Source organism: Dysidea avara, chromosome 6, assembly GCF_963678975.1.
Source record: "Dysidea avara chromosome 6, odDysAvar1.4, whole genome shotgun sequence".
NCBI lineage: Eukaryota > Metazoa > Porifera > Demospongiae > Dictyoceratida > Dysideidae > Dysidea > Dysidea avara.
This window is the reverse complement of record NC_089277.1, coordinates 35,201,107-35,213,465: the sequence shown is the minus strand read 5'-3', so window position 1 is coordinate 35,213,465 and position 12,359 is coordinate 35,201,107. Positions and strand designations below refer to the sequence as shown.

At 36.9% G+C, this 12,359-nt stretch overlaps 2 long non-coding RNA genes across 2 annotated transcripts in view; both read left to right on the top strand.

Annotated features, from left to right (window-relative positions):
- Positions 1-12,359, top strand: part of LOC136258710 (uncharacterized) — a 126,497-nt gene that overhangs the window by 1,080 nt on the left and 113,058 nt on the right. The gene's annotated exons all lie outside the window — the stretch shown is intronic.
- On the top strand, positions 5,389-8,123 carry LOC136258719 (uncharacterized). The gene is made up of 2 exons (XR_010702941.1): positions 5,389-5,472; positions 7,869-8,123. It is a non-coding gene; the product is annotated as an uncharacterized lncRNA (long non-coding RNA).

Below are 12,359 nucleotides of genomic sequence, written 5' to 3'. Positions count from 1 at the left end.
CTTATTCACTAGCTTCTTACTTATAACCAAGATTTGTACATTGTCCAACAACGCGATCATGTCACGTGATAAGGTGGTAGTTTCACACCTGACAGCTTAAGGCTGTGGACACAAAGTAATATAATATGTAATATTATTATAGTTACTTTATTTTATGGGTAATATGTAACTGTAACTAAATAGTTCTGTTGCAAGTAATATGTAATATGTAACTAGTTACTTTTACAAAGTAACTTGCCCAACACTGGCAATAATGAAATTAGAGACGGTGAGTAAAAAGGGATGCGGGCGGGGATGAAAAACAATTAATCATAACTAGTGTTGTTCCAGTATCAGCTAGTTATTACAGTTCTAGTTCCAGTTTTGGAACCATAATCTTTAAAACTACAGTTCTAGTTCTAGTTCTGGAACCATGCATAACCTTTAGAATTACAGTTCTAGTTCCAGTTCAGGAGCCATGAAATTTACTTGATATTCTAGAACAACACTTATTTTAACTTAAGTATTACCAAAAGCCCATAATGAAATATGGAGACTCACTATTAAGTTATATTATATAAACTAATGTTTACTTGTTTCATATATGTAGCTAATACTGTATAGTATGTAGCCAATACTGTATAGTAGTTCAGGGGCGGATCCAGAGTTTGGAAAGAGGGGGGGCACCTTTCTGAAAAACAGTTGAAGACCAAAAAAACTTGCTGAAAACCAGTTGAAGACCAAAAAAAAAGGTCACGACAATAATAGCTAGTTATTCTTACCTACTATATCACGTCTGTTATGTAAAATAAAATCCTATTTATAGCTTCATAGGTAAGCTACACTGCCTCATGAACATTGTGACTGCTTTATTAGAGTAATTGACTGCTCTATTAGAGTATCTCGATCTTGTATGCAATTTCTTGAAGGGGGGGGGGGGGGGGGCATTTGCCCCAAATGCCCCATCCTGGATCCGCCATTGTAGTTATCAGCATTATTACACTATAACCCTAACACTCTATAGGGTGGTACTAAAAGACTTGTAGCTACATGTAATTATCAAACACTGAACCAGACATAACATGTGACTGAGCCAGCATTTTGCATTCTGTTCTAATATTATAGCTAATCAGTTGTTTCAAGCAGTTTTTAGCACATTGATGTATACATGGTTGTAATACATACATCTTTTATGAAGTTATATACTACATCAAGTGCTTTTGTCTGCAGATAAATTCTGGTCTTATAAGAACATAAAATCTTATTGGCAAAAGCTGTATGGTTATGACCAATTCCAGTTCCAGTATTAGTTCCAGTACTTGATGAAATTTCTTTATAGTTCTAGTTCTAGTTCCAGTCTTGAAGAAAGTAAAATTATAGCTCTAGTTCCAGTTCCAGTCTTAAGAAAAGCAAAATTATTGTTCCAGTTCTAGAACTGGAACTGGAATAAAAAGGGCAGAAACTGGAATTATTTTAGTTCCAGTACTGAGAACTGGAACAACACTAATCATAACCTTATTAATTCTTGTTGATGTTATGATCAATTTTTCATGTTTTTGTGGCCAATGTAATTATAGTATATTGAGGTCTGATAGATATGACTATTTTTATCCTAGAATCCATCTTTGAGATTCACAAAGGAAATTTGTAAACCAAGCCATTATATAATTATACCAAGGGCTACATCCTATATGAGCATTTAGTATGATACTTTCTAATAGAGCAGTCAAGACAAATATTGTTTCCCATGTGATAATGCTAAGTAAAAATGAGCATAATGGGAAAAATTTGGATCATTATTGAGTACTAGATCTAGACTAAAGCATGTATATAATTATTAAACATGAAGTGATTTTGAAGGAACTTAAGACACGTTTCCTATAACACCACTAACTAACAGGAGAGATAGGTAAAGCACTGCTGTGAGTGTTGCATGGGGCAGTGTAGGGGCACATGCTGGACAAAATATAGCTCTCGGCTTTATCTCATGTTAATTTTGTCTCTCGTGCACTCTTTTTATGTGTAATTAAATTTTAATGTATAGCACAAGGCTATAAGTTGCTAGGCAGTGCTTTAACTGTTACAGAGAACTGTCAACTTCACCAAATGTGACTGGATCTTTGAAAAGGGGTCTTATAGCCTTTCCAAATTTCCCAGTTTGATGAGTCATAACTCATCATGCATTTAACCTATTGTCTTAAAATTACATCCAGGAATGGTGCTATGTTAGGAGTATAACGTGACAAAATGTTAGGCTGCTACCATATTCATAAATCAAGTTATGGATTGCCAAGTACATGCAATTGGAAATGCTATAATAATTATATATATAACCCCTTTTCACAGATCCAGTCACAAATAAATAGCTAAGAAACTCATACAGTAGTTTTACTTTAGTAGAATAGGCATTATGGCTGCATTAATATTTTTGTGGACTTGGATGAGTCTATAGTCCGTCTTCTTAACGATTAGAAGTTTTCAATTGTGGTATGTAGCTACAGTGTATACTGTATATACTAGTTATTCCCTAGGATTAAATTCATCCAGTAATGTGCACAAAATTAAACTTAGTATATATGTATATGTATATAATAAGAATGTTCATGATCGCTGCTGCCGACCACAAGCAACCATCATCGAAAGCCTATAAACTAAATCCAAAGGTTCTACTCGTATTGGTCAGGTTGACTGGTCAGCCAGCACAACATGGGCTGTTGTTAGCCTAGACTGGCTAGTAATTGGCCACGGTCAATTATAGCTGGTCAGAATGGGTGATTTATCACTAAATAGGCCTGAAAGGTCTAGAACTGTAGGCTCCATCAAAGTGTTCTATAACTGCCTAATATGGAAAGAACAGTTGGGTTCTGTATGGTTTTTATACATGTAGATCCATTTTTGCTTTGTTCCTCCCACACAACGTTCTCAGTGAACTCTATTGCCTAGATAGCCAATGTTATATATGTATATGTATCAGTATTACCAAGAGTTTATAGTTAGGGAGAGTGTCTAACTAGGACATTTTAAGGCAAAATCACTTTGTAACTTAACGGTCATCCATACATACTTTGGTAGAACAAACAACAAGGAGTTCAAAGTAGAATATGGAGCAATAAATAATGGAATAGCAGAATAATGGAGTAATCAAAAATTACATTCTAATATTATACTCCCCCAGACCCTTCCTCAAGTGCACTTATCGATTTTAGATTATGAGCACGCTTGAGGAAGAGTCTGTAGATAATTATTATAATCATACGTCACCTGTGCGTTATAATCACCTTGATTCCTACACAGCACTGCAAATAATAATAATAGCAGCTGGCTCAGTTAGAGAGTAGAGTAGCGGTGGTAGCTAGTTATGAGACACTTAACTTCAAAGCATTGAAATCACATAAACCTGTAACCCTGGTATTTCCCACTACTTCTTAGGAAAAGTGTACCCATAAACTACATTAACCTAAAAATTTAACAAATAAATAAATAAATTTTAAATAAAATCCTGCCTTGTGGTGGACCGTCTGTATGATAATTTTTCTGGAACACTGTAGATCATATGGGGGTGTTATGAGACGCTGTGCTTGAAAGTTAACTATTTCGTATTTAATTATGGTAGATTTCATATATAAAGGGTAGCAGGGACACTGTAGACAGTCAAAAAAGATTAGTTGACTTCATAATTATGTGTAACTAGGAGCAAACATCATCAAGATGTTCAAAACACACATACAGTTACAAAACACCTTGGACACATGCGACTACACTAATGTACTAAAAGCACAGTATATAGGCATGGCAAGGAAGATACAAAAATAAAGGATACAGGACAGGACAGGACAGGACAAAACATAACTGACCACAAACACAAACAAGGTTAACATTCACGTGTTCCAACTGTTACAATCACGAGCCAAAAAAATTCTTTGGGATGAGCTAATTGCCTGCTGTGCAGCTTTATCTAATACAGCTCAACAAACTGCTGTAGACTGCTGAATGGCTGCTTGTAGGGCTCTGATGGACTCTGAAAGATGATGTCCCAAACAACCAATTTCGATAGTGATTAATACTGCATGACTAGCATAGCCCAGGAAATCCAACTCTGATATTAACAGTTGATATTCAATCTTACTAGACTTCCGTTCCTGAGCTGCTTGTAGATGCTCAACAGAATTAAATGGACAAGTAAGTTCCAGAAGACAAATCTCATGCCTTTCCGCACTGAAAATTACAATGTCAGGTCAATATGAAGTGGTCAAGATTGATGGTGGGATAGTAGTCAACTTTACATCTTTTTACTCTTAACTGCATAGTGGGTGGTACAAAGAGAATCATTGACAGTACAGAGAGAAGACCATCATGATTATGATGAATGTGTACAACAAAAAGAGACAAGTATGTGAATCCTTGGACTAACATGTGACCACAGATCTGATCTACACAGTAGTCAGTTGTGGGCATGGCAAGGAAAGAAAAAGTGTAACTATACATACATACATACAACAAGAAAAAGTCAGTCCCGTATAAGGTAACTACAAAATCTAGTTCAATCAGTCTGGGTTGATAGTCCATTCTTTACAGTTCCTCCCAAAAAGATCCTCTGAGATGCCGTGATGCCCCAGCCATTTCATTCAAAACAGCTCTAACACTGGCTTTTGAAAACAATAAATCTTGATCCATGAAAAAAAACTACATCAGTTTAAGTGAATTGACTGAATCAGGAAGGTAGTGACCCAAGACGCTAACTTCCACTGCCAATATAATTATTAATTATTATACGATGTAGTAAATTTAAGGAGCTATATCATCCCATAATTAGATTTGTGGTTGACTTATAATTACTATCTGTGATGATCTGAATGAATAGGTACTAGCTATCTCCAGTGGCGGATCTAGGAATTTATAAAGGGGGTTTCCAGTTTAGAAGGTGGAGATATATATTGACATGAGATACGCAAACGTTTGCACTACATCGTCTGGTTTGGTAAGGTGAGACCAAAAAAAAAAAAAAAAAAAAAAAAAAAAAAAAGGTCACAGCCTAGTAATAGTACATAAAATATATTAAAAACTTCCTACACACTACTTTAGTAGCTACTGTGACTGCTCTAATTACAGTATCTCGATCGAGACGCACGCCGCGATAATTAAAACATTTAATTGTTACGCAATCATTTTTCAAAGGGGGTTTCCGTGGAAACCAATGAAACCCCCCTGGATCCGCCACTGATCTCTTTACTCCTAAATCTGCAGGATTTAACCCGCTCAGCTGGTTTCATTTAAGCAGAACTTAAGCTATATATGCGACCCATATTACCCCCAGTCCCACAATACCAGTCTCTACTCTAAAAGGAGAAATTTTAAATTGAAAATCCAATCCCCGATACTTCTCGCGGATACAGGAATGTTCACGATCTAATTTTAATGTGAAAATCGATTGTGGGATATATTGAAGATTGATCTACAGTGGCGATCTTTGACTTTATGTACAGAAGTTGTTTTGTAAGTTAAATAGCTGTATGCATCCACTATTCTGTTCTATATATCAATCGAAGTGGTTTATACTGAACCAAAAGTTGTTTTGTTTTTTGTTTCAAGCCGCCGAATGCATTATGTACTCAACACTAGGGCACACTCATAGGCGGCGGAAAGGGGGGGGCTAGGGGGCTAAAGCCCCCCCTAGGTCTGCTGAGGGGGGGCTTAGCCCCCCCCTCAGAATGATATCACACCGAAATTATCTTTCTTGGAGTGGGGCTGAAAACCGTGATAAAGATCGAGATACTCTAATAGAGCAGTCACTCTAATAAAGTAGTCAGTTTGTAGCGAGCTATGTAAGGATTTTTATGTAGTTTATCAGCTAGAAATGGTAGCAAGCTCTTGTGAGTTGGTTGTGACCTTTTTTTTTTTTTTTTTTTTTTTTTTTGGTCTCACCTTACCAAACTATAGAAATAAGTCTGGGTCAGCGGAGCCCCCCCTCATATCAACTACTTCCTCCGCCGCTGGGCACACTGGTTGCGTAACGGCTTTGGTGTGTTCGAGGCGAGCTAGGCAGAGCGAGCGCGGTGAATCACTGAAAGTTGTTTTGTTTTTGCTTCAAGCCGAACCCATTATGTACTGAACACCGGCTCGGGCACACTGGTTGTATAACGGCTTTGGTGTGTTCGAGGCGAGCTAGGCAGAGCGAGCGTCCCAGGCGATTTTTTTTTTTTTGGAGCCACTTTAGAAAAATTATGAAACACAAAAATAACCGGAGTTAGTATGCGACATTGAGAAGTGATTGTCTGTGGATTGTACCACGTGATGTAACGGTAAGACAACCCTCGAGACTACCACCTCATGATACCTCTGAACTGTCTTGTCGACGATCGAATTGTCGAGTGATCACGGCTGATGGATGATCACATAAGGTGACAGTGTTGGGCAAGTTACTTTGTAAAAGTAACTAGTTACATATTACATATTACTTGCAACTGAACTATTTAGTTACAGTTACATATTACCCATAAAATAAAGTAACTGTAATAATATTACATATTATATTACTTTGTGTCCACAGCCTTAAGCTGTCACGTGTGAAACTACCACCTTATCACGTGACATGATTTCGTTGTTGGACAATATGCAAATCTTGGTTATAAGTAAGAAGCTGGTGAATAAGCTTCATTCAGTAGGCCCCGTTACTTCGTTGTGGTTAGGCGTTACTCAGAGGATAACTAACGAGACTAGTAACTTCGTTACTTATAGTAATAATATTACATAATATTTGACTCGCTACAGTAACTATATTACTTATGTAACGCGTTACATTTGTAAGTTAAGTAACTTGCGTTATATTACCTGTTTTTATAGCGTATTTCGTTATATTACTTTGCTACCACAAAAGTAATAATATTACGTAACGCGTTACATAAGTAACGCGTTACTCCCGACACTGTAAGGTGACGACAACCATGGACCACCAAGGTGGGTACTAACTACAATATTTAGGATTTTGAAGTGGACAAGACATCTTGATCTAGTCAGTGTGATGGCAGGACCATATTAAGCTAATGGAGGGCACATAAGTTTTCATTTACTATCTGGCGGGATGATACGCAGACTCTAATTTTATTCTGACTCTTAAGCTTCCTGTAAAAGACACTGGGGTCTCTGCATTGATGATAACTTTCTGTGTAGGACTGATTTGTTAATATCACAGATAATAAATAATTTTTCAGAGACATTCTTTACAGTGCCTCACAATAATGTATATCTCTACACTGTACATCTCAGCTCAGCAAGGGAATGACACACAGGCACTCATTGTGGGTAGATCTGCGACCATGGTCAAAGTCAAAGGTCAAGGCCGCCAAATTTGGGCCAAGTAAATGGTCAAGGGTGAAAATTTCCAACTCACAATTGAAAAATGCTGTTGCTAAGTCAGCGGTCTAAGATTGAAAAAGGCACAAGTCAAAGCAAAATTTTGGTGGGTCAAAACTTTGACCATGGTCACAGATCAACACACAGTGAGTACATGTGTGACACCCCCTGTCAGGAATTTCATGGCACGGGAGCGACTGAGAATCAATTTAAATACTTAATTTTTATGTACTTTAATATAGTTGCTTCGTGGATCCAACCAACCACTGATTGAAGCATCAAAATAAATTCTTTTCAGTAAAAAGTAAAACTTAAAATACCTCATTAAGCACAAGTGTGATTCTTCCAATACTGTTTGCCTCTGTCTTCTAAAAACCAGCTCAAAAGGACCATGCTTTCTATTTATTTTTGTACTCATTATATGTTCTGTGCTGACTTACCTACCCCACTCTTCAGAATGAAACAGCTAATCAAGTTGAACAAACATACATTGTATGTATTTTATTTTGTTTACGACATCCACTGTTGTGCCTTCATAGGTGTCATCTCTTGATCCCTCACAAGTGAAAGAGGTTGTGACCCAAAGAGTATTTATTCAACAGTAGTAACTATAGAGATCTTCAGCAGTATGATGGGACATCACTGTGTGTAACTAATAAAATTCAAGACGTACTATGGCACAGTACACAGAAGCTGCTTTTGGCAATGTTAATGCCTTCAGTACCCTCTCATAACTAAATCCCCTTATATATGCAAAATAGTTCATTTGTTACATAAATGTAAGCTCGTGACTAACACTGCTACTGAATAGTAACCGATTATTTTACAGGTGTCGATGGTTCTATTTCTAATTACACAGTATTGAAAAGAAATATTGTTTAAAATACTTTTTCATGTTAGTGCGCTGTGTTGCAGTCAACTTGACTTTGCTGCGAGAGAGCTGGTCCTAAGGTATATAGCACAAAAAAGATAACATCAAAGTATAGTGAACATATTTAGCACATGAATGACTTTATTTTAAAATGGTCTTGTTGACTACAAGCCACTCAGCACATTCCTCAGGCTGCTTGAGTTCATGGGGATGGTATAAGTGTGACATATTTGCACATACCGGTAACCCTAGGGTTTGTATGATGAGTTACCAGTGTACAAATAAGCAGTGGCTAATAAACACTCATCAAGATAACTATGTGCAGCAATTATTGAAACCTCACTAAAGTATATACCATACGACAGGAAATTTGATGTGGAAAATTTGACTAGTTGTTTACGTTATCAATATTTAACTCATTAAAGTTCTACTGAATATGCGCCTCTGTTTGTACTAATTTTGTGTGTGCTTATGCATGTAGCAGCAATTCAAGATCAAGGTGTGAAGTGAGACACTGCACTTTTAACAACCCTACATGAAGAATGTCTATTTTGCAGTACTTACAGCTGCATATCAAGGTGTCCATGCCCATGTACATGGTGTCCTTGAATAGAAGAACAGATGATAAATTCAAACATCGTTACAAGCGTGGTGAGAAGCAGGCATGAGATTACATGTGTAATAATAGCAGCAACTTCTAAAATTTTAGAGGTACTTAACTATGCTGGAGAACTGGATTTGTCAAATTTTTCTGTCATATACGGTATATCACATGTATACATGCAAAATAGTCTGTCACAGTCAGCATTGAAACTGTGTCACTTTCGCTGACCCCACTAACCCACTAACCTGAAATAAATTAGCATGACCCATGAACTACATTTGGATGCTCCACTACTACACAGGTATGTAATTTTATAGTAGTGATCAGTCAGTGGGCATAATTCAAGTAAGTCTACACAGTAATATAGGTGTAACTTTCTGCATATAGACAAACTTTGTCCCCCCCCCTCAGTAAACATCACTGCAGTCTAATCTATCACATTCTCTTGGCTACAATGCAAGGTAACTAGTGTGTAGCAATCTTGAAAACTGAATTGCACATCCTCAATATTAGGTTAATCAGATGAAATATTAGTTCAATCTTTAATAATGGGGAAATACATGCGGCAGTAAAATTACATGTTGGCGCTGATGAAAAACAGACTACCACCAAATAGTGGCCTAAACAACACAATTGTCTTGTGGTATATTTTGTGAAATTATACTTATGTTTACTATTAGCTTTGCTAGCTAGGCAGTAGCAATTCTAAAAGCACTGATGGTGGTATATATGCTTTATTACCTGTGCTTATTGTTTGACCAACAGCAAATTCCTAGCTTGACATTTCTGGTTACAAAGATCGGAGTACAGAATACATTGGAGTGCCATCCTCTTGTTACAAATTACATGAACATTGAAATGTGCAAGTGTCTTAAATACAACAAGCATTCTGATTACTACCCACAATATTATTAGCAATTACTTGAAACAGCACAACACAATGGAAGCTCTCTATAATGACTGATTTTGCATGGGCCCAGCTGATTTTGAAATAATATGAGGTAATTAATAGCTGTCAGTAATTAACAAAGAGGAAGACGATGATAATGAAAGTAACAAAAAGGAAATGACTATGGCGATAAAGCGAAGCCCGGCAGCCACTAATTGCATGGTGAACGGATGTACTAATTCCACGGTGCCGGCGGATCGCCGTAAGCGCAAGAGTTCGTATGGGTTTGTGGCTTACTCCAGGTCTACTTTCACTTTCTATCACAGTAGCTATCGCTGTGAAAATATTTTCAGAAAGGGAATTATGGCATCTCTTTCTTAGTAAAGGTATTCCGTACGAAGCCACAAACTGACAAAGCTGTTTGTGGTTATTGTAGGCTTCTGTGGTAGTGGCCACCTTTACTACTGCAATGAAACCTTATACCGATTATTCGACTAATTTCGTTACAGCTGAGCGAATATTCAAATACTACAACGTTTGAGCCTAATTAAATTTTCACAAGTCGAAAATTTTCTAAGCCGCCGGTCCAAAGTCAGGTGGTTCCAAAAAAAAATTCGCGCGTCCCGACGGCAAAGCCTAGTTCGCCTCTCACCAAAAACTTACCTTCATCCATACATGTACAGACAATGGAAGCAAGGGGTGGCACTTACTCTGATTTTCATCCTTGGTCCAAGCGAAAGTCAAGCTAGAAATTTGCAGTCGGTCAAAGGACAAATACAGCTAGCCTCTGGCAGCGCCCGTCTAGTGTTGTTTTAGTTACTAAAACTAAAGTACTTTTAGTAAGGCAAACATATAGTTATTAGTTAACTAAAACTATATTTATAGCTAGCTAAAAGCAAATCCATAATATTATAACTAAATCTATAGCTCAGTGTAAAAAACAGCAGAATAATTTACTAAATCTAAAATTAAAAAGAATTAAGGAAGATAAATAAAACTATAACTAAAACCAAAAGATTTTCTTATACACAACTATAACTAAACTAAACTGAAGGTTTTCATGTTTTTAACTAAAACTATAAACTAAAACAACAAATTCTATAACTAAGCCAAGGAATTGAGAAGGATTACTGTAACTAAAACTCTTTACTAAAACAACACCATGTCACTCAGACCACTGCACATATAAATTCACATGTGTTCTACAGGTATAGAACAAAGCACAGAAGTAAACTGTACTGCTATATGTAGCATCCAAAAATCAATACAGTAGACCCTCGGTTATCCGAACCCCTTTGTTCTCAGGCAATGATAAAAGTGTTCGGATAAGTGAATAGTTCGGATAATTACAGAGCTCCGTTGAAATACTCTAATAGAACGCACACCTATACTCAAAATACTCTAATAGAACAGTCATTTTCAATTCCGAGGTTCCGTATAAACGAGGGCCGGATAACCGAGGGTCTACTGTATTATGCTGTAGTTTGTGACCTGATAGTGGTTTAGTTAGCTCTAACTAAAACTAAAAATACTTTTAGTAAGAGATTAGCAATTTAAACATAAATTTACATAAAATTTGATCAAAAGTCAAGTGTAATTTTTAGTGAAGTATTTTTGAGTTTGACCACTTTGACCGAGGATGAAGATTAGAGTACCGTATATATTAGAGTGCCACCCCAGTCTAGAACTCCCTGACAAGTTTATATCTAGTATCACCCTCCTCTACAAAATTGTACTTGATATATCTCTTGTTGATTTTATTCCTGTCACTCCCGCTTCTAACACCAGAGGCCATGACCAAAGTTCTCATCAGATCTATGCAAGTACAGTTCCCAAGATCAATACAATAGTGAAATTCACTCCCACCCGACAACAATCACTACAAATATTTAATTGAAATATTATTATTTCCCCTACCAATCAGTATGTATCTCCATAATCAATCGTATTGTAAATCATATTGCATGTATGTTATACAAGTACATTAATCCTAAAGCTGAGGCTGCACATTTTTGGATAATAATAATGCCCTGTTTCCTAAAACCATGCTACATGGGGATTTGATCACTAGTCATGCCCCTATAAGTAAATAATTTGATTTTCAAAAGTCAAATCCCCACTAATTCCTCTGGGAGGGGGTAGGTGGGGGATAGTATTGATAGGTGCATTAGTCTCACATGACCAGACTGCTATCTTGCCTCTTCTTTTTCTTTGTTATGTAATTATTGGTTGGCAAGATAGGGTCTGGTGAATTACCATTGACAGAGTCGTGAATTTCCACCAAAATATGGTTTTGATTTCATTGGCTACAGAGCTGTCGGTTGCATGGCAGAACGTTACCGCAAAACTTTGAACAGGGGTGATACTGTTGCTACGTAGCATTTTCCCACAACAACAGCAAGAAAATATGGCAACTGTTCACCTATGAACAAAACGTTGTCAACAGTAATTCAACAGATCCTTTCTTTCGACAACCAAGTCACCAAGAAAAAGAGGAGGCGAAGGTCTGGCCACGTAAATACTTATGCTATAAAGGGAAACCTCAAGTTTGGGTTAGGGTCAGGTTTGGCTTTGGTTTCTTCTTCACCAGGCTTTTCTTACTATGTACAGGTTACTTTTTATATTGAATCACATTAATTTCGTCTTTAGCAGTACAGTGCTAGCAC